The sequence below is a fragment of the Rhincodon typus genome, chromosome 4 (genome assembly GCF_021869965.1).
Source record: "Rhincodon typus isolate 14 chromosome 4, sRhiTyp1.1, whole genome shotgun sequence".
Taxonomy (NCBI): Eukaryota; Metazoa; Chordata; class Chondrichthyes; order Orectolobiformes; family Rhincodontidae; genus Rhincodon; species Rhincodon typus.
This window is the reverse complement of record NC_063335.1, coordinates 18,976,701-19,000,912: the sequence shown is the minus strand read 5'-3', so window position 1 is coordinate 19,000,912 and position 24,212 is coordinate 18,976,701. Positions and strand designations below refer to the sequence as shown.

General features: G+C 38.4%; 1 protein-coding gene across 5 annotated transcripts in view; it reads right to left on the bottom strand.

Annotated features, from left to right (window-relative positions):
- tmem200ca (transmembrane protein 200C, genome duplicate a) overlaps positions 1–24,212 on the bottom strand; it is a 45,587-nt gene that overhangs the window by 3,132 nt on the left and 18,243 nt on the right. The window contains exons 3-4 of one of the 5 annotated variants that reach the window (XM_048595907.1): positions 12,354–12,471; positions 6,251–6,726 (exon numbers count right to left, since the gene is read on the bottom strand). The exons of 1 other annotated variant lie outside the window; for it this stretch is intronic. The gene's annotated coding sequence lies outside the window, so the exon portion shown is untranslated. Of the gene's footprint in view, positions 1–5,804; positions 6,727–12,353; positions 12,472–24,212 lie in introns of those variants that run through there. 3 more of the 5 variants (XR_007261936.1, XM_048595906.1, XM_048595909.1) reach the window with 3 other exon arrangements.

Here is a 24,212-nt window from a genome sequence, read left to right as displayed (position 1 = left end):
GTACCTTACTAAAAGAATACGTGTGAAGTTATAAAATGAGGTATTTGCATTAAGCACCTGGTTGCTTCCATTGCCTAGTTCACTCCTAGTTTTCAGGAGATACGTGAAGCTCAGTCAAGTTACTATGTATCAGCACTTTATGGAGAAATCTGCTAACTGACAAGGAATTGTTCAATACATCTAATCTCTCTTCAGTTTCATAGAAACAGGAGTAGGCCATTCAGTCCTTCGAGCCTGGTCCATCATTTAATAAGATCATGGCTGATCTGTGGCCTAACTCCGTATACTTGCCTGTGGCTGATATCCCTTAATACCTCTGCTTAACAAAAAATTACCTATCTCATATTTAAAACTAACAACTGATCAAGCATCAACTGCCATTTGTGGAAGAGAGTTCCAAAACTTCACCACCTTTTATGCATAGAAGTGTTTCCTAACATCTCTCCTGAACAGTTTAGCCTTAATTTCAAACTATGTCTCCTAGTTCTAGAATCAGCAACTAGTGGAAATAGTTTCTCCTTATCTTTTCCTGTTAATATCTTGAAGACTTTGATGAGATCATCCCCTTAACCTTCTCAATTCTAAAGAAAACAGTCTTAATTTGTATAACCTTGCTTCATAACTAAGCCCCTGAAGCCCAGGTATCATTTTTGTAACCCTATGCTGTATTCTTTCCAAGGCCAGGTGTAACACTCACAGTACTCCAAGTTGGGTGCAATTAGGGTTTTGCATAGATGCAGTATAACTTTTGCATCTTTATACTCCAGTCCTCTATATAAAGGCCAGCATTCCATTAGCCTTCTTGATTATTTTCCGCACCTGTTTTCTGGCAATTTAAAGATCTATGCACCTGAAGCCCCACGTCTCCTCAGACATCCACAGTATTTAACTACATACCATCTAGAAGTTATCCGAACTATCCTGTATCAGTCCAAATGGACAACCTCACTCTTCCTTACCTTGTACTCCATCTGCCACAGTTTTGCCCATTCACCTAGTCTATCAATATCCCTTTGCAATCTTATGCAATCATCTACACTGTCTACATTGCCACCTAACTTTGTGTCATCGTCAAATTTGGATAGATGATATTCTATGCCATTATTCAAATTGTTAATAAAGTGAATAATTGAAGTCCTAGCATACACAATTTCACACAAACATTAGATTTGAAATAATTCAGCAGCCACGAAGTTAACCAGTATTATCACTGTTTGCATCATACGGGTCTATACAGTCGTTATTTACCAGTCATTCAGTTAAACATTTTCAACAATTCTTATTTCGGCTTCGGATTTCTCTATGAAGTACTTATTAGATTTGCTTATTTCATTTAAATTGCAGTAATATATCCTCTCCTAGTTTAAACAGTCTTAATAACATCAACCTGAAATGTTTATTCTACAGGTAAACAGTACATTTTGCAAATCACTAGCTAGTACAGTGGTGAATGCATTGTCAGTTCACTTCTGACACAGAAGTTGAATTTCTCTTAAGTCGTTTAAAGCTTCCTACTGATGATCATAAAATTAATATTGAGTAAATTTAGACTGTCTTACACAAGTCCCCACTGGTCGCTGGCTTAATGGCCCACACTGAACCCACTGAGAATTAACTTTCAGATTTTAATCTGCTCTACTGAGAAAGTAGCAAGGGTACACATCCAAAGCCAGCAAGATTGCTCTTTAAAGGTTATGTTTCTGCATGCCATAGAGGGGAATCTGCACTTTTAACTAGATGGCGTGAGTGAGAAGCCACAACTGGGGAAGAGGCAACTGTGGACTTTAGAAAATGAATCTGGACAGGTGGAACAGGTACCAGTGGGAGATCATTTTAGAGGGAGTAATCGTAAATCAGTTAGATTTGGATACATATGGAAAAAGATGAAGACAAACCCAGAGGAAAAGTTTTAAATTGGGAGTAAGTCAATTTTACTAAGCTGATTTGCAATTTGAAAATAAGGGGACTGGAAACAGCTACTTGAGGGCAAAACAGTGTCAGATCAGTGGAGGCATTCGATGAGGAGCTAAGGAAGTTCAATATTGTCCTGCAAAGAGAAAACGAGGGACTATTAGACAGGAATGGGCTCTTTTCTTTAGAACAAAGGAAACAGGTGGGAGATTTAATTGCAGTATATAACATTACGAGGGGGCTAGAAAGACTGAAAGCACTTCTTTCCATTTGCAGAGAGGTCAGTAATGAGTGGGCACCAAATTGGTGTAAGGATTACAGGAGTTAATTTCTAGTAAAAATCCAGAGGGTATTCGGATTTGGAATTCACTTCCTAAAAAAAGTATAGAAGCAGTAATCCCAATCATATTTAAAACAAATTTGGATGTACACTTGAGATGCGATAACCTACTGTGCCACTGACCAAGAGCTAGGTAATGAGAATTAATTGGTATAAATATTAAATAATTACTCTGCCTCTGTATTTTTCATTACTTATTCATGGTATAGGAAAGTCACTGGCAAGTCCAGCATTATTGCCCATATCTAATCACCATTGAGAAAATGGTGCTAAGGCAGCTCTGTGAATTATTACAGTCTACATGATTGAGGTACATAAATAGCACGTTCCAAGATTTTGGCGCAGTCATATTGGAGGAATGGCAATTGAAAAGCTTGCAGTTGGTTATGCCCCCACGTGTCTTTATTTTTCTCCTTCTAGGGTGGTGGAGGTTGCGAATTTGAAATTTGCTGTCAAGGAACCCTTTCTAAGCTGTGCATCTTCGAAATGGTACACACTGCAGTCAAAGTATAGTGGTCTAGGCCTGAAACGTCAGCCTTCCTGCTCCTCTGATGCTGCTTGGCCTGCTGTGTTCATCTAGCTCTACATCTTGTTATATCAAACTATAGTGATGGTTATTGGAGTAAATGTTAAAGGTGCCAATAAAGCTGACTGTCTTGTACTGGATGGATGCAAAGTCTCTTGACTATTGCTGGAACTGTACTCATCGAAGAAATGCAAAGAGGATACTACTGCTTCCCTGAAAGTGCCATAGGGTGGAAAGGCTTTGGGGAGTTAGGCGTGTCACTCACCACCATGTTTAGCACTGCTTCTGTCTTGCCATTGCAGTTATGATATAATAAAGTTTCAGGACAATGGTGATCTCCCCTGGATATTAATAGTGAATCAACAGTGAATGGGATTAAAGAGATGGTGGTTAGATGTTTTCTTCTGGAGACGGTCATTGGCTGGTACTTATGTCACAAAAAGGTTACTATTCCTTGGTCCATGTCTGTATATCATGCAGGTCTTGCTGCATACAGGAACAGATACTTCAGTACCCAAGGGTTTTGAATGGTACTGAATATTGTGTAATCATCAGCAATTCACTCCGATGGTGGAGAGTACAAGTCTGAAAATGTCCTAGCTTGCTGATTCCATCATCTGGCCCAGATTACACATTTTTGGAGAGGGTGGGGCAGAGGTGGGCATCAGATAGAGTTGGGTCCCATGTGTGAACCAAGTCTATATTGAGATTAGGAGGTTCTTGTGATGTGGTGGCTGTGTCCCTAGCTCTGAGCCAGAAGACCTGGGTTAATGTTCCATCTGCTCCAGCGGTACCATTACATGTATAAACAGATTGATTAAAAATAACCATAATTAGAAAGGCAGCCAAGTTGACCTGGGCACCAGTAAGCAGGTTATTGGAGAGTAACTGCTATTGACTGCACTGTTGATAATGTCTATAATGTTAATAATTAAGATTGGCTTGTTGGGGCTTCACTGGCTCTATATTGGATTTGTCTTGCTTTTGTTGACATGACATACGCGAGCAATTTGCCAATTCATTGTCCAAATACCAGTGTTTTAGTTATACTGGAACAGCTTAGTGAGAGACATGGCTACTTCTGAAGCATAAATCTTCACCATTGAAGCAGGTATGTTAGGGATCAGCGTGCTTAGCCATCTTGCAATACCACGTGGAGTAAATTGAATAGTCTGAAGACTGGCACTTGTGATGATGCAGGTGGAGGAAGCCAAGATGGATCATTCAGTCTGCACTTTTGACCAAACATGGTCGTAATGCTTCAACCTTGTCTTTTGCACTTGTACCCGGATCCACCACCAATGAGGATGATGATGGAGCCAACTCCCCCAGTTAGTAAATTATATGCCACTATTCATGACTGAATATGAAGCTTTGATCTGAACTGTTAGTTACAGGATTGCTTATCGCTGTATACAACCCACTGCTTCCACTGTTTAGTATGCATGTAGCCCTGTGTTGTACCTTCATCGTGTTAGCATCTCAATTTTATGGATGCTTACTCATTGGCATGACCTTGTAAATTCCTGATTGAATTATGATTGGTTCCCCTGTCCTGGTGGCAATGATAGTGAGAGGGACAAGCTGGACCATGGGGTCATAGATCATGATTGAATACCTTTGGCTGCCACTGCTGATCCAAAATAGTGTTTCAGAGATATCCAGTTTTGACCTGCTCTTGAAGGTAGTGCCATACAACATGATGATGTGGAGCTGCCGGTGTTGGTCTAAGATGGACAAGGTCAGAAATCACATGACACCAGGTTATAGTCCAACAGGTTTATTTGAAAACACAAGCTTTCAGTGCGTAGACCCTCCGTCAGGTGAAGTGAGAAAGAAGGACACAGAACACAGAATTTATAAGTAAAAGATCAAAGGCTCATCAGTTGTGTAAAAGATCATCAGTTGTGTGACCCTTTGATCTTTTACTCATAAATTCTGTGCTCTGCGTGCTTCTTTCTCACTTCACCTGACGAAAGCTCCGAAAGCTTATGCTCAGGGTTTGAGTGAAGATTTGTAGCTTGGGTGCTGGTTACAGATGTTGGTGTGTTCGTTGAGCTGGGAGGTTTGATAGCAGACGTTTTGTCCCCTTACTAGGCGACATCGTCAGCACTGTGGACCCTCCTGTGAAGCGCTGTTGTCTTGTGCTGGTTCGAATTTATATGGTCTGGTTTTTGCTGCTTATGCTTTTGAATAAACTGTTGGACTATAACCCGGTATCATGTGATTTCTGAGCTTACACAACATGATGGAAGGTATTATTATGCCTACGTAGTTATGACTGTGAGTTTTTGGAAATAAGGAAGGACACTACTTTAAAAAGTATGATGAAAATGGACAAGTTACCTTTACAAATGGAGGAGTGACATCCCCGCACCCCCCAACCATCTCTGCAAATACATGAAACTGGCTGAGTCAGTAAGTAGATATCTTGAAGAGACCTTAGAACTCTCGGTGTGGAGTTAACATTAGACTTTAGTATGTATTTCACTTTCTGTAAACACTAAGTCCAGAACCAGGTAGATGTTGTCTACAAAATGTGTGTGAATGAAATTCATTCACAATGAGATGCAAATAGCCCAGAAACAATTCATTTTATGCCCAGGCTAAAGTCATCAGAACTCATTGTGTGGGCAATAGGAATGGATGCAGGGACTGCTTACCAAAATCCAATTTTGGGTAAGAAACACCGTATCAAGTGACACCGAGCAGCCCAGGGACAGAGTTAGATTAAAAGATTCTGTCCTGAAAAGGAATAATACTACTAAGGAATTCACCAAAGGAACAGAAGTTGGGCATTTTTAAAAACCTGCTGCTTATATCTTCACGACAGTGGCTCTTCTATAACTTTGACTGCAGCAAAGCCAGAAAGCTCCCGTTTCATGGGCAAAGCTACTCTACATTCATCACAAGAAAACAACTAACCTCCATTCAGTGAAAGGAGTGGAAATTAATAGGATATTTACAGCTACCATGTTCAGAACTAACTGAACTCTCTAAAAAAATTTACATCTTTTGTTACAATTTTTCTTACTTGTGTGTCTTGTATGGCTGAGGAAGTGCAAGCTGTCGTGATTACATTTTGGCTACTGAGAAAATACATGTTTATTCTTTTAATTTAAAGTAATAACACTCACACGGTTAAAACAGTTCTTTGGAACACATTTTGTTGCAGTTAGTCAAAAAGCTACCATCTGTTCCTTGTCTGTAACTGTATCCTATTGTGAAAATATAATTTGGTAACTCTTGATAATACAATTATGGATTAAATGCATTTTGAGAAAAGTAGATTGGTAAAGAGGAGGTCAAATATGTTTTTCCCTTATATTGTTTCTCTCACCACCTGCTGCAAGCCTAGTCTGGCAGTTACATTCTTCAGAACTGCTGCCAGCCAAGTCAATAGCTTGATGCTACTAAGACATTCTTGGAGCTGAAAATTGAAGATTCTCATTTAAACTATGTGCTCTAGTTACCCTCAGTGCTTCTTCCAAGCAAAGTTCAACATAGGGAGTACAAATTCAGCAGCTGAAGGAGGGTGGTAGGTGTTATGTAGCAGGCAGTTTGATCTGGTTACATTGACTTTGGATTTCATGAAGCATACGTTGAGGGCCAATCCCTCCTAATGTTCAATGATCTCTGGTGGCTCTGGCCTTCCATTGAGACAGGACTTAGACAGGGTGTTGATTGAGGTGTCTGGGATATTGTCTTAAAATCGCGATTTTATGGGGACGACAATGCCACATTACTGCTCGATTAGTTTGTGGGACATTGGTCCCAATTATGGCACAATCCTCCAGATGTTAGTGAAGTAGCCTTTGTAGAATCGTCTATGCGGAGTATGCTTTTGCCTTGTTTGGTGCCAAGGTCGATGCCAGTTAATCCATCCAGTTTTATTTTTATTATGAACAAAAACAAAGTTGCTGGAAAAGCTCAGCAGGTCCGGCAGCATCTGTGAAGGAGAAAACAGAGTTAACATTTCGGGTCCGGTGACCCTTCCTCAGAACAGGGTTATTTTTATTATATTCATTCATGGCAATTCATACAACTGAGTGTCTTACTAGGCTATTGTTGTGGGTCTGGAGTCAAATATAGGCCAGACAGGTAAACCTGACAGATTTTATTTTCTAAAGGAAGACAACCAGAAGAGGATTTACAACAATGCTTTAGGCTTGCATACTTATTACTGATATATTGCTTTTTATTGGAGATTTATTTAACTAAATGAATTTAAATTCTTAAGCTTCCCTGTTGGTTTCCAGACTCTCTCTTTCTGAATAACTAGTCCAGGACATAGGATTACTATCCAGTAACATAAGGACTATGCTACTGTTCCTGATAGCCAGGAAGGCTTGCATGATGGGGTATGGTGTTAAAATAGATCACAAAGATATAAAAAAAATGAAATATGAAGGGAAACTAATTTGTTAAAAAAATTTAATGCAAAGTACAAGTTGGGAAAGAGATAACAGAAATACTATTATGTCTCGATAAATACTCACTAGAAAAGTAAAAAGTGCCAGAAAGCACGCAGAGATTTAATGTTATTCCTTTTCTACATTTGAAATAGGAATAGAATAAGACCAGGGAACTATAGACAAATTAACTTAATCTTTGTGGTACACAAGACAATGGAATCTTTACTCAAAGATGTCACTGAAAAAAAAACTTGAAACTGAAATATATTAGAGTAATTAGTAAAACATGCTTGGCCAATCTTCTTTGAAAAAGGTAGACAATTGTACTGTTGTAAGGTATAATATATCTGGATTTCAAAAGACCTTTGATAAAATACCATACAGTGGGCAATTTCAGAGGGCAGTTAGACAGCAACCACATTAGTGTGGGTCTGGAGTCACATATAAACCAAATTGGGTAAGAATGGTCAGAGATTCCTAGCCCAATAGTGATCAAGTTACATGACTAAGGCCAAAATGAGTAGAATCGGAAGACAGGAAACAGAATGACAAATAGGCTAGCTACACAATAGAAATCCTAGGGTAGGAATTAAAATGTAGTTAAGCAAACTTGCAAATGGTGAGAAGTGTTCTTTCTCAGAGATTTTAATGCTACTATTACCCAGCATTTACATAAGCAGTTTGAACTTGGGAACTGGAACTACAAGTTGAGGATGATATCAAATCAGGATAGGTTGAACAGATTGGGAGTCGTTTTCTTGAGAAAGATTACGAGAAGGGCTGTTATAACTTCTGTTTTATCGGTGAAGGAAATCTACAGGCTTGTATACCTATATCTCAGTGAATGAAAACCATGTTAAGTAACGTATCAAGCCTGATTTCATTCTGGGATCTGATTTCTCCAATAGTAAAATGAGCTGGCATCATAACAAAAGTAATTCACAACAACAACAACAATAACAACTTTTACTTAAATAGTATCTTTAACATAGTAAAACATTCCAGATTCTTAGATAGAAGCATTAGCAAACAAAATGTGACACTGAGCCACACAAAGCAACATTAGGCAGATGACCAAAATTTCAGCTAAAGAGGTACACATCTTAACGAGTGTTTTAAAAGTGGAAGGAAAGCTAGAGAAGTGGCGATATTTAGGTAAGGAATTTCAGAGCTAGGGCTTTGGCAGTTGAATGTACAACTGTCAATGGTTGCTGTGCTTTAAAATCAGGGCTCTCAAATTCCAAATTGGAGTGCAAATTATCTGAAAGTTGTGGGGTTAGGGGAGGTTACAGTTAGAGGCCATGGAGTGATTTGCAAACAAGGATGACAACTTTTAAATTTAGGGATGTAAAACCATTGAGATTTACTCAAGTTTTTCTTCTCACCTTTAGTAAGACAGATAAATGGTTCTTTCGATGTTACATTTGCAAACAGACATCCAATCTCTCTGCACAGAAATCTTTACTTACTTGTGCAACACAAAAAACGTCTAATACCTTTATAGAAAATAGCAAATGAAGAAAACCAGAAGCACATGTACAGGAAGAACAGCATATGTACCGGGCTTTAAACTTAAAATGTTCTGAGGTGCTTTACAGGAATGTTATAACACAAAATGTGACAGCTAGTCACAGAAGAAAATATTAGGTTAGTTAACCAAAGGTGTTCTCAACTGATAGGTTTTAAAAGGTATTTAAAGAGGAAAGCCAAGTAGAGAGGCAGAAGGAGGGATTTAAGAGCTTGAACTGTAGGATCCAAAGACTTAAGATAGAGCTATAAAAAATGAGGTTACTCAAGTGTGTAAAATTATAAGGGCAGATATCAGAAGGGGTTTGGGAACTGGGGAGATAGGGGTATAGGAGGTCATACAGAGACGTGAAAAGAGGATGACAATCTTAAAATCAACAAGTTGCTTGACCAGAAGCCACCGTAAGGGGTGTGAGAAAGGCGAGTGGAACTTGGTATGATTTCAACTACAGACAGCAGAGTTTTGGAGTGACCTCAAGTTTAGATAGTAGATTGTGGGAGACCAGCCAGGAGTGCACTGCAGCAGTCAACTCCAGTAATAATTAATATATAAATGAGGATTTAGCAGGAAATAAATGAAGACAATTGTGAAGGTGACCAATGCTACAAAAAGGTGGAAATAGGTGATCAAAGCAAAGGCAGAAATATGCTGCCAGAAGCTCATTTCGCAGTTAAATGTGACACCAAGATGACACCAAACAGGCTGTTCTAATTTCAGACTGCTGCCAGTGTAAGAGATAGAATCAGTAACTAGGTAGAAAACAGAGTTTGGATCAGGATCCAAAAACAATGGCTTCAGTCTTTTGAATATTTAATTGGAGATATCCTAGCTCATCCAGTATTGAGGGAATGCTATATAAGTACTGTGATAATTTTGCACTGGGGTGGAGTTAAAGGAGGTAAAGAGGAAGCAGAACTGGGTGTTGTCAACATCTATGTGAAACTAATGCTGTGTTTTTCTCAGAATTGTTACGGTGCAGAAAGAGGCCATTGGCCCATTGTGCCTGCACTGGTTCTATTACCTAGTGCCAGGCAGTGCATTCCATATCCTACCTACTTGCTGTATGAAACATCACCCATGCTTTGTTCGCACATCACTTTAATCTATGCCCTTTCATTCTTTTTACGTTCACAAGTGGGAACAACTTCTCCCTATCTACACTATCTAGCCCACTCATGATTTTGGAAACCTCTAAATATATCTCCTCTTAGCCATCTTCTCTTCAAGGAGAACAGTCCTAATTTCTTCAAACTGTCCTCATTACTGAAATTTGTCATTTCTGGAACCATTTCTTCTGTAAATTCCATCAGCACTATCTTCAATGTGTTCACACCTTTTCAGTAATGTAGCACCTCTACTCCAACTCCAACCTAGGACTAACAAGTGTCTTGTACAAGCAAATGGCACCTCATCGCTCTTGTAATCTATGCCCATATTATAAAGGTGAGAATACTGTACGATTTCTTAACTGCTTTCTCCACCTGCCCTGCCACCTTTCAGATCTGTGTATGTACACATTTTATGTCCCTGTTCTACACCCCCGTTAGAATTGTATCTCCTCTTTTATATTGTTTTCCAATATTTTTCTGACCAAAGTGCATTATCTCACACTTCTCTGCATTGAACCTCAGCTGCCACCTATCTGCCCACTGTACCAACTTGTCCAGGTCCTTTGAGTTCCACACAGTCCTCCTCACAGTTTTCAAAAGGATTCCAAATCTTTCAAATGATGTAAGTGAGAAATAGGAAGGAATCAATGATTGATCCATGCGGGATATCACAGGTACAGGTTTAGAGGTGGGAAAAGATACCAGTGCAAGTGATACTGTGGCTACAATTAAATAAGAATGGAACCAGGAGAGTGTAATCCAAGCAACGGGATGACACTGGATGTGATCAACCATGTCAAATAGTTTGAAGATTGAATATTTACCACAGTCACCTTGGATATCATGTCAGACTTTGATAAGAACTGTTTGAGGGTGTGGCAGGGTAGCAAACTTGATTGGAGGGATTCAAACAAAGAAATCCTGGAAATAAACGGATACTGATTCGAGAGGTGATACCATACTCAAATAATTTGGAGAGAATTTGGGAGGTCAGAAATAGGGCAGTTATTTGCAAGGATGTTGGGAATCCAGCCTTGTTTTTTTTTAAAATAAATCAATGGGTTGGACACGAAGGCACATTTAAAGGATAGAGGGAAAACATCTTGAGACAGCAACTGTTAAGAATTTTGGCTAATATGAGGACCAGAGGGAGAAGTTTGTTGATTAGCAGTTTAGTGTGGGAATAGGTTTGGGGGAACAGGATGTGGGCCTGAAGGCCAAAATGAGCTTAGAGAGGGCATGGCAGAGACAGGAGCAAAATTAAAGAAAGATACAAGTTCACGGTTAGGACAACAGGGAAGTTTAGAGGATGGTTGGTCCAGTGGGTTTGTGGGAGGGAGGATACTGACACAGGCAATTGATCAGATAGTTTTCAAAGTATAAAAGTGCTGTGAGCTCCTTGCACTTATTTTGGATGTGAAGGTGCAGAAGAAAAAAATACAAGTTGGGAGTTATTTTTGCATTCCAGGATGATCAATATGGCATGTACTTATTGCAGACAAAAGCAGCAGCTCAATGCTTTACATGGTTCCATTTGAAATAAAATAAAAAGTAACAATTTTTCAGCACTTAAGTTTAAAATCATAAAGTCCATTTTAGGCACTAATCAGACCACTTGATTTTTGAGAAGGATTTTTTAAAAATCAGGAAGTTCTTAAAAAATATACAATTTCGATCCAAGATTCTACAAAGATGTCTTTTTTCTTTAGTTACTTATTGTATTTACCCACATTATCTAGGTTGTGTACAAGGGTTTCACTGTCAATTTTCTTTGGTTAGTACAATGATGACATCAACCTTTAAGTGGCTTATATAAACTGGTTCGAATGCAAAAATATCTTGTGATATTATATAAAAAATTAAGTGTATTTTCAAATTTTTAAAATCCTACTTTCAAAAAAGACATGGTACAAAAAATAATATTTAGCATCAAATTAACAGCTAAAATATAATTATTTGTTGTACTATATTGTATTTAGGCAAAAATTGATTCTTTTTTACAGTATCCCCACACTGCACTGTATATTGTATATATGAATGTGATAGAAATTTGGAAAGTATGAACTGTCTTATATGTATGAGATATGGATGAATCTGGAGTTTCGGTGAGCTAGTCAAACAATGATGAAGCAGACCTCCTACGTCCCAGAACTGAGACTACAATTTATCTTAAATTAGGCAGAGCAGCTGCAGCTCCTGGTGCAGTCTGCCAAATTGAGGCCTAAAGAATGGGCTGGAACAGCGACCAGAAAAATAAGCTGCAGGGATTGGGCAGGAACAGTCATGATTGTCGAGTGTGGGATTCTGGGCAGCAACCCAGACTTTTTTTTTTAAATTGCTATGATTAGTGATTACAAATTAAGACAATTTGATACTTATTTTTGGAAAGACTCTTCAGTTCCATAGCCTGTTGAACTGATCTGGAGACCAACACAAAGCAAGCTCCAAGCAATTCAGATTTAAAATGGCAATCAGGATCATATTTTCAACATAGCACCCTGATTTCCACTGAAAAAAAACTCACTCTGAAACAGGCCAAATTTTGAACACTGAGACAACAAGGTGTAGAGCTGGATGAACATAGCAGGCCAAGCAGCATCAGAGGAACAGGAAAGCTGACATTTTGGGTCTATACGCTTCTTCTGAAAAAAAAATTGAACACTCACTGGTTAGCCCCTTTCAATATAGAACCAGCCATGTAACTGGGACAATGATAACTGCTGATCCCATCTTGAGATCATTATGACTTATTTAACTGCAAGCAAAGCCAATGAAAATCAACATCATTGCTTCTTAACTATAATTGTTGGCACGTTTCACTTGAAATGGAGAAATACATGTCTGTGACTTCTTAACGCAACACAAGCACTGTAACAATTACTGGACTAAAATTTCATTAAATAAATGGAAAGATTTTGATAGAACCCTCTAAAAATATTACAATCTGTATAATCTGTATTATAATCTGTATTTATTTCATAAACTTTAATTAAGAAGTGCCCTCTTAAAAGATTACTATTTTTTTAAAAATATAAGTAAATGATCAGTAACACTGCAATTTAATTGAGACACAATCTGCATCTATTTATGAGATTAATATCTTTTTTATTTCTATCCTCTAATCCTAACCCTGATCACAACTTGCTTTCATACCATTGTCACTATTGGCCAGTCTTTCAGATGTTAATATGAGCAGTCCCCATGGAAACTCTCCATCTGCTGACAGGCCTGACTTCCATCAGGTTCTTCCCTGTAGTTTGACTGAGATTTGGAAAGCTGGTATAGTATTTAGAAAACTCCAAGTATAGCTACCGAACTACCCTTTGCAAGTGTTTCGTCTAGACTGATGTCTTTCAGGGAAGGGAACCTGTCTGCTTGTAATTTCAATTCCACAATGTGTGAATGGTTCATACTCCCCTCAGAATGACTAAATATGGACAGACTGTTGCACTAATTTTTTTAAAAAATGTTTAATAAAATCATTAAGAATTGCATTTAGTTTCTCATTCACTAACTGAAACGCAAATGTGTATAAGAATTATGAAACTACAACATTAGAATCTGCACATTCAACTACCATGTACGTAAACTGTGGCTGCTTAAAATTCAAAAGAGCTGAACTATAATGTTCTGACAAAGTGACATTAATCTGAAATAAAAAATTAACAAGGTTTAAAAGATAATAAAGAAGCCTTTTACATACAATTACTTACTGTTGTCACCAGAATTAGCTAAATCTTAGAGGCTCTTTTTTAATTCATAGGAGAATTAGAATCAGGATTTCATCTTTATGCTAGTGACAAATACAGGTTATTAATAAACATTTATCAACACAAGTTATTAATGGTATCAATATTTATTTTAGACTCAAGTGTTCAAGTCTAATCTATATCAAGTGACCTAGTAAAATAAACTTTTTTCTAAACTAAAAATTGACAAAACCCCAATAAATAGAAAAGCATAAAAGAACTGCAATTTTACAATGGCATCATATAACAGGGTATACAAAACAATTATTTCTAATGCAATTTTAAAACCTTTTTCAGTTCGACTTTTTCAGCATAATTTCAGGCTCCGTCCAATTTAATTACCTACTTCCTGTGAATAAGTGAATGCGTACCTCATATCTCTTACGAACTACACCATTCTGCTCTGTAACAACCTTCTACTCATTTAAGTGAAACAACTGTTTATTCTCCTTTTACTCACTCAAATTGTATTCCGTCTCACTGAAATCTCCTAGAAATTTGCAGTTCTCATTTCTCTGCAGTGGTCTTTTTACTCTGGATGCCTATGGTCTGCTTTCTACTGCAGCACTGCTACTTTCCTACTTATCTCCCACCCCCAGAGACTATGATTGAGGGTGAAATCCCGCCTTCCTGTGCCCTCATCACCCTTACAAAGAATTTGGAAGCATAGGAGGACTGAAATATTAAAACCACAAACACAGCAACAACAAAATATTAACTCCTCCGGTATACATTGCACACAGAATTCTTACAACTGTTGTCCATACAAAAAAAATCAGCCCAGAAAGTTAATTATTTTGTGAAATGCTTTACAATTTTCGTTAACTGTTCTACTTTCAACAATCCAGCAACATTCATTAGGTTAGCTAATAAAAGAACATCATGGTCTTTCTATTGTTGGTCTCATTTATTATCTAGGTTTTATTTTTATCCTTTCATCTTTTTCTGTATTAACTGCTGGTCTTATTATTCTCCTGTGCTTTGGTGGCTATTCTGCTATTGTGCAATAACTATTTACGTTGTCCCTTTCTGTGTTTTCTGTAATCTGATTAGCCTCTGTGATATTTTTATGATTTCTCTGGTCTCTATTTTTAGTTTTTTTCTTGACCTTTTATTCTGCTTACCACTCGTCTCCTCCGGCCCTTTCAAAAGATGAAAATCTGTAATGCCAAGAGTATTTCCATAGAAACAATCTATTTTTCAGGAAATTGCTTTCTGTTAAATGGAAATAAATTCTATTTTTAAAGGCTCATGTGGAGATTTATCCATGGAAATAAAAATTGTATTTTAGCTAGAATGACATCAAGCTGATGACATACCACACACACTATTAGCCTTTATTTTCCAAGCCTGTATACTTTCAAGAAACTGCCAATGTTCTCTAACATCAGATTTCCACCTTCTGGAAGTTTCTGTCCTCATTTTGTTGACTATAGCTATAACCTATTGCTTCACCTCAAACTGTAACCAATGAACCTGCAATTCCAATGATTACCTTTGGACTGTGCCACATCTGTTGACCGTATTCCAAGTAAGCAATCAAAATTAATTCTTATTACGTCATGGACTTAGTTAGCTCAGTTGGTTGGTTTGTGATGCAACATGACGCCAACAGCATGGGTTCAATTCCAGCTTTGGCTGAGGTTACCATGTAGAATTTTCATTTTCAACCTCTCCCCGTGTCTAAGAAGTGGTGATCCTCAGGCAACTTTTACCTTTTACTACATCACACACATAGACAGTTACCTACTCTTCAGAATTTAAGGAAGTGATGGTTGTCTACTTGAAATGTGGCAGTATAACTGGCAGGAAAAATATTACTTTGAAAGAATTATGTTCGATATTTGAAAAGAGGTGCTCAATAAGCAGTACTCAAAAATACAGTAGCAGTAGGCTGTAGGCTTGGCAAAATAATGTGGTGGACACCACACTTGTACATTAACAACAGAATAGCAATTGATAGTGTTGTACATCCCAAAGTTATTGATGTCTTTTGTGCAAATTATGCATAAAGCAAATGATAGATGGGGCTGAGGTGGAGGTGGTTGAGACTTTCAAGTTCCTTGGAGTAAATATCCCCAATCTGTCCTGGTCCATCCATGTCAATGCTACAGTCAAGGAGGCACAACAATGCTTCTACTTGCTCAAAGGCTAAGGAAATTCAGCATGTCCACAATGACTCTTACTAATTTTTATGGATGCACTAATATAAAGCATCCTATCCAAATGCATCACAGCTTGGTATGGCAACTGCTCTGCCCAAGATTGCAAAAAATTATAGAGAATAGTGAACACAACCCAGCCCATAACAAAAATCAGTCTGCCTTCTGTTGACTCCATCTATACTTCATACTACCTCAGGAAAGCATCCACTACAATCAAAGATCCCTCTGACCCTGGTTATACTCTCTTCCTTCGGGCTGAAGAGAAAACAGTTTGAAAATTTTGTATCAACAGATTTAAGAGCTGCATCTTCTCTGCCGTTTTCAGACTTATGAACGGATCTCTCATATTAGAGCTGAACTTTCTCTGCACCTTCTCTGTAGCTGTAGCACTATATTCTGCATTCTGTTCTATTATCCTGATGTACTTCTGTAAGGTATGATTTGTCTGGTTAGCATGCACAACAATACTTTTCACTGCATCTAAGTACATGTGACAATAATATTCAAATCAAAAAGTATACTTCACATTATGTTAGTGATTATGCAGTTTTGGTGCAAATTTATTCATTATTTCATCTCTGATAGTTAATGTTTGTTTTTCCAGCACGTATCACCTCTGTAGTGTCAAATTAAGGATTAATTTGGTTTAAGGCACAATTAATGAACACACAAAGAAGCAACAGGACAACAATTTAGCCCCTTGAGCCTGCTCCACTATTCAATCACATCATGGCTGATTTGACCTTAATCTCAATTCCATATTCCTACATACCCCCAAAAATCTTTTATCCTCTTGGCAAATCAAGGACCTATCTGCCTCTGTCCTAAAAACATTTAAAGATTCTACATCCTCTGCGTCTTGACTCCTTATTTTTAAACTATGACCCTTAGCTGCAGATCCTCCCATGAAGGGTCTAGGCCCGAAACGTCAGCCTCTCTGCTCCTATGATGCTGCTTGGCCTGCTGTGTTCATCCAGCCTTGCACCTTGTTGTGTCAGAGAAAGCATCCTTTCCACATCCACCCAGTCAAGTACCCTCAGGAACTTACACGCTTTAATTAAGTCACCTCTGACTCTTCTAAACTCCGGAGGATACAGGTCTATCCTGTCTAGCCTTTCCTCATAAGGCAATCTGCTAATTTCAGGTGTTAGTCTAGGAAATCTTCTCTGAACTGCTTCCAACACATTAACATCCTTCTGCAAGTACGGTGAACAGTACTATCTATAGTATTTCAGATGTGATCTTACCAATGCCCTGCTAAGGGGAGGCGATGGCCTAGCAGTATTATCAGTGGGCTGTAAATCCAGAGACCCAAGTAATGTTCTGGGTATCCGTGTTCGAATCCTCTCATGGTAGATGATGGAATTTGAATTCAATAAAAACGTGTGCAAGAAAAAATTAGCTGAAAATATACAAAATGTTTCTTCAGCTATTTTAAACAAAAAGACTTTTAAAAAGTAAGTGTTGATCCTGTAGTAAATGAGTCTGGTGAATTAATAATGGAGGATAAAAAGATGCCAGATGAACAGAACAGATACCTTGCGCTGTTCTTCACAAGAGAGAATACAAGTAACATCCTGGAATTGCTATAAACCAGGAATTGACAGGGAGGAAGGAACTCAAGAAATTTCCAATTATCAATGAAGTAGGACTGAGTAAAATATTGAAACCACGAGTTGACAATCCCTGGATCTTGATGGTTTTCATCCTAGAGTTTTAAAAGTAGATAGTGAGATAATTGATGATGCTTGTTTTGAAGAAGGGTTACTGGACTTGAAACATTAACTCTGCTTTCTGTCCACGGATGCTGCTAGACCTGCTGCAGTTATCCAGCAATTGCTTTCTGTGTTGAAGATTTGCAACGTCCACTGCTCTTTGTTTTAGTTTTGAGATAATTAATGCATTGGTTTTAATTTTCTAAAACTCATCAGATTCAGGAAATGTTCCTTTAGATTGGAAAATAGCTAATATAACTCGTTATTCAAAAAGGGAGGCAGGCAGAAAGCCGGAAACTACAGGACAATTAGCTTAACATCTGTCATAGGGAAAGTGTTAGAGACCATCATAAAAGACATTATTGCAGGGTACTTTGATAAATTCAAGATAATCAGCCAGAGCTAACAAGATAATCATGCTCAATCAGTTTATTGGAGTTCTTTGAAGAAGTATCTTCTGCTATAGATAAAGGGGAACCAACGGATGTATTGTATTTATATTTCCAGAAGGCGTTTGGTAAGACGTCACATCAGAAATCATTGTGGAAAATAAAAGCCCATGATAGCATGTGTAACATATTAGCGTGGATATGACTTTTTTCACTGAAGCATAGGATGTTAAGGGGTGACCTTCTAGAGGTTTATAAAATCATGAGTGGTATAGATAAGGTGAATGACAGGTGTCTTTTCCCTAAGGTTGGGGTATTTCAAGACTTAGGGGGCTTATCTTTAAGGTGAGAGAAGAAACATTTAAAAAAGACATGAAGAACAACTTTTTTACATAGAGAATATAACTGTTCATTCCACACACAGACCAATGTTTAAAAGACATTTGCATAAGTACATGAATAAGAAATGTTTGGAGGGATATGGGCCAAGTGCAAGCAGATGGAACTAGTCTAGTTTGGGATTATGGTCAGTATAGACTAGTTGGACTACAGGGTCTGTTTCGGTGTTATATAACTCCATGACTCTATGACTCTAAGTTAACAGGAAGCAGAGAGTGGAAATAAATGGGTCTTTTTCAGGCTGGCAGAATGTCATGTGTGGTGTGCCACAGGGATCAGTGCTGAGACCTCAACTCTGCAATTTATATAAATTATTTGGATGAAGGGATCGAAGGTATGGTAAATAAATTTGTTGATGACACAAAAATAGGTAGGAAAGTAAGCTGTGAAGAGGATGTAAGAAGCTTACAAATGATATAGATCTTACAAAGATCTTGCAGATGGAAGTAATGTGGGAAAATGTTAAATTGTCTATTTTGGCATAAAGAATAAAAAGGCATAATGAGAGGTTGCAGAGCTCAGAGATGCAGGGAGATCTGGGTGTCCTAATGCATGGATTGCAGAAGGATGGTATGCAGGTAGAACAAATAATAGAAAAGGTAATAGAATGGTTTGTTGTGAGAGGAATTGCATGCAAGAGTAGGAATAGGGATAGTAGGAACTGCAGATGCTGGAGAATGCGAGACAACAAGGTGCAGGGCTGGATGAACACAGCAGGCCAAGCAGCATCATAGGAGCAGAAAGGCTGACGTTTTGGGGCTAGACCCTTCATCAGAAAAGGGGGAGGGGAAGGGGGTTTTGAAATAAATAGGGAGAGAGTGGGAGGCGGATAGAAGAGGGATAGAGGAGAGGATAGGTGGAGAGGAAACAAACAGGTCGAAGAGGCGGGGATGGAGCCAGGTTATACAGGGTTTTTTTTTTAATCATTCATGGGATGAGGGCATCAGTGGCTAGGCCAGCATTTGTTGCCATCTCTAATTGCCCAGAGGGCAGTTAAGAGTCACCCACATTGCTGTGGGTCTGGAGTCACATGTATCCAGACCAGGTAAAGATAGCAGTTTTCTTCCCGAAAGAGAATTAGTGAACCAGTTGAATTTTCTTCCAGAATCAATAGTGGATTCATGGTCATCATTAAACTGTTAAAACTCTACTTTTAAAACTCTAGGATGAAAACCATCAAGATCCAGGGATTGTCAACTCGTGGTTTCAATATTTTACTCAGTCCTACTTCATTGATAATTGGAAATTTCTTGAGTTCCTTCCTCCCTGTCAATTCCTGGTTTATAGCAATTCCAGGATGTTACTTGTATTCTCTCTTGTGAAGAACAGCGCAAGGTATCTGTTCTGTTCATCTGGCATCTTTTTATCCTCCATTATTAATTCACCAGACTCATTTACTACAGGATCAACACTTACTTTTTAAAAGTCTTTTTGTTTAAAATAGCTGAAGAAACATTTTGTATATTTTCAGCTAATTTTTTCTTGCACACTATATTTTCCCTTCCTTACCAAACTTTTAGTAATTTTTGTTTACTTTGTATATTTTGTGCAACCTGCTGACTTGCCACCTATCTTCACATAATTGCATGGCTTTGGAGTTTGACACTATCTTTCACTACCTTTTTAGCTAACTACGAATGGCATCCCTTAGAATTTTTCTAAATTGGAACGCATCTATTCTGCACTTTCCCCTTAAATATTTGCCATTGCAGATCTGCTGACCTACCCCTTACCTTAAATTGTCAGTTCACTTTTGCTTTCATATCCTCATAATTGCCCTTGTTTGAATTCAAATATTGTGGTCCTCAACTCACACTTCTCTCCCTTAAACTGGGTTTAAAATTCATTCATATTATGGTCACTACTACTCAGGGTGCTTTCACTATGAGGTCAGGAATTAGTCCTATCTTGTTGATAAAAACCAGGTCTAGTTTAGCCTCCTCACTGGTTGGTGTTATAACATACTGGTCTAAGCTGTCTTGAAATCATTCAAAGAATTCTTCACCTGGATTACTTCTCCCTGCTCCCCGCTCACCATCTGATTTTCCCAGCATATATGTAGGTTAAAAGCTCCCATGATAATTGCTGTATCCTTTTGACTAGCGTCGATTATTTCTTCCTTGACACCATGTCCTATCATACAGTTACTGTTAAGAAGCTTGAACATAACTCCCACAAGTGACCTCTTGTCTCTAGCATTCCTCATCTCTGACCACACTGCTTCTATACCTCAGCTTCCTGAATTTAGAGCATCATCTGAAAGTGAACGATCTTATCCCCATTTTGGGCCATAGTGCCAATATATTCACCTTTTAGATTAATATTCTAGATAAATTTCAATCTCTGAAGTAAATAATTTGTGCCAGTTTCAAGGGAAAGAAAGAAGGATTCAAGCGTTGTTTCAAATAATCACGCTTCACAATAAGACACTTTAAAATAAAACAAAGATTTAGAAAATAAGTGATCAAAAAATTAATAAACAACAGCACTTTGAAGAAGACAATATATGAACAGTAATATGTAAAAATATAAACAGACTCTAAACAAAACAAAATAACCACTGAAAGTAATATATCTAAACACCTTCTCAAAAAGCAGTCTGCTCATAAGATTTAGAAGGCATCATTGGTGGTGTGCAGATTACAATGCAGGGCATCTGTGGTATACTGAAAGTTGCAGCAATTGAAAAGAATCTATGCAAGATCCAAACAGTTAATAAGCTCAAGTGGAAATTGATTGCATAAATGAAGTGACAGGGCAACAGGTCATATTGATGGTAGATTAGACAAAACTGGTGTGAAGATTGATGGAAAAGCAGTGGTTGTGGGACATATTGGGACAATCATTTTCTCCTGAGGCCGGTAGTGAGTCAGGAAATTTTCTAGTTCTGCGCACCTGCCTTGGCAGGAAATATCTAATTGAAATTATCTATGCTGAGGTGGGTGCAGGATTCAAGCCTGCACATCATTGACATGGAGTAGTGGCAGCCACTAGGGCTGCCAAGTGCCAAGCTGTGCTATTTGAAAGTAGTTTCCTTATACTTAGGAGACCTAGCTCTTACTACTCATATCTTCTCACCCACGCTCTATGCCCATAGTCCCAACCCGAATGTCCTCTCAGATGCTCCATACCAACTCATGGCCCCTCAAACACCCTAAAAAATTGTTTGTATCCTCCATGCAAACCAACATGCACCACCTGCCTCCATGTCCTGTTATAGCCCTAATGTCAACTTAGTGCCATCTCATGATCAACAAGACCCTATATAACAGCTATGCCAACTCTGCCCCCACCCACCACCCTCTCACCATGTCAACTCACCCAGTATCCACTGTAGACATACTCCTGAAGCCATGTTGAAAGAAAATAAAATTCTAAATATCTATTAGAGTTCCCGGTTTTTTTAAGTGAATAGGACATATTTATATAAAGCACTGCAGATGTTGGAAATCTAAAACAAAAACAGAAATTGTTGGAGAAACTCAGCAGGTCTGGCAGTATCTGTGGAGAGAAAACAGTTAACACTGAGACCAGTCACCCATCTTCAGAACAGTTCTTCCCCTACTGGTGCAAATGAGATATCAGAAATGGATATGAGACTTCTGGATCTTTGTCTCACCTGTCAAGTTAAAAGGTCCCTTCCCTGGAATCTCAATGGACCCAGGAAAACCCAGCAAACGATAGAGAGATCAAGATTTCAGAGAATACAAAATGACCAGTTAACAGTTGATCACTCATCAAATTGACCACATGTACTCAAATAACAGTCAGTCAATCTAATGCTATAGCTGACCCCAGCTTTTGGGCACAAAATCCATTGTTTCCCATATATTGCATTTATAAGTTAACCTCTGGCTTTTGGCCAAAATATCCTCAATTTTTCACGTACCTTGTAATAGTTTTTGGTGTAGGTTTGATGGAACCATATAATGAGTCTTTTTCACACATGCTCTTTTCTCATTTAAATGACAGGAGTAGCAATGGCTGATACCTTGTGACAGCCATTGCATTCTGAATTCAGAACCACGGTCAGCAACCATTGTCAGTGTCAGCATCAGTTCAGCAGTTTCCAAATTCTGGCATGGATTTTAATACCTCTAAACTAGAAGTCTACCACTAAACTAAAATTCTACCTCTACTTATTGCCACAAAAAAAACTGGCCTCAAAATATTGACTTTTACACAAGAATATACAGTACTGGAAATCACTGCCTTTAAGGGTGGTAGAGGCAGAAGCCGTCATAACATTTAAGAAGTATTTAGGTGCACACTTGCAATGTCAAGGCATATTGGCTATGGGCTAAGTGCTGAAAAATGGGATTAGGATAGTTAGGTGGTTGTTTGAAGGGCCAAACAGCCCTTTTCTGTGCTGTAGACAGTTATTATTCCATGAGTACTTGTCAAAACTAAGTGAAAGTCTCAATGCAAAGTAAAGAAAACTTCTACTTTTGACAGAAATATAAGCAGGGAGTAGGAACTATGGGAATACTGACAGTGAAAGAAAATGAAGCTAAAAAAGAAACAAACTGAATTCACATTAAAACAACAAATTTTGGAAATTCTCACATTGCAAAATAGTACTTAGCATACATTCATAACTTCCCTAAATTGATTATCAAACTCCAGATAAGTGGCTCGACTTCATCCAAGGGCACAAACATACCTCCCAGTTGAAGCAACACTTCACTTGCACTTCTTAGAATCTAGTCTACTGCATTCGTTGCTCACAATCTGGTGTCCTTTACATTGGGGAAACAAAGTGGAGACTGGGTGATTGCTTCGTAGAACATCTATGTTCTGCTCACAAAAAAGACCCTGAGCTCCTATGATGCTGCTTGGCCTGCTGTGTTCATCCAGCTCTACACCTTGTTATCTCTGAGCTACCTGTTGCCTGCCACTTTAACACACCATCCTGTTCCGTGTCCAACATCTGTGTCTGCGGCTTGCTGCAGTGTTTCAGTGAAGCTCAACTCATATAGAGTTCAATAATTTTAGGGCCTAAACTCTCCCATGTCCTAGCCCCCTACCCCGCACACAGGCCTTGTTATCATATAGCTGGTCATTACACACTACCTATTGTTAGTCACTAACAGCCCCCATTAACAGCTATTCACCCTTCTAGCCAGATCGTTATCAACTCCTTTGTCTATTCAACTGCTCTCTTCTCTCTTCGGGCTCTCTCATATTGTTTACTCCCTACCCCCTTCCCCCCCCCCCCTATTTTCTACATATAAACCAACACTTTCCCAGCTACCATCAGTTTTGATGAAGGGTCACCGGACCTGAAACATTAACTCTGATTTTTTCTTCACAGGTGCTGCCAGACCTGCTGAGGTTTTCCACCAATCTCTGTTTTTGTTCCTGATTTACAGCATCCACAGTTCTTTCAGTTTTTATTTAGACTTAATTTGGCCCTGACTTGAGGCATTTGTAAGTTTTAATGAAATTTATTTCATCTGAATGTTAGCTATTAATTTTTTGTATATTTTTACATAATTTTATTCCCTATTTTTGTTTTTCTGCTCATCAGATATACATTTTTTATTTACTTAATATATAAATTATCTGGTGGTTGGTTAGCTCAGATGGTTAGAATGTGGAGTTAATAATGCCAATGTCTTAGGTTCAATCACCATACTGGCCAACATTGCTGACTTCCAACTGAGATTTTAGGGCAGCATGGTGGCTCAGTGGTTAGCAATGCTTTCTTCACAGCGCTAGGGATTTGGGTTCGATTCCAGCCTTAGGTGACTATGTATGTGGAGTTTGCGTGTTCGTGGAGTCTGCATGGGTTTCTGCTGGGTGCTCGGTTTCCTTCCAGTCCAAAGGTGTGCATGTTAGGTGCACTGGCCATGTTACATTTCCGTTGTGTATAGGGATGTGCGTAGATTAGCCAAGGTAAATGTGGGGTTATAGGGACAGGGTAGGGGATTAGGATCTGTGTGGGATGCTCTTTAGAGATTTGG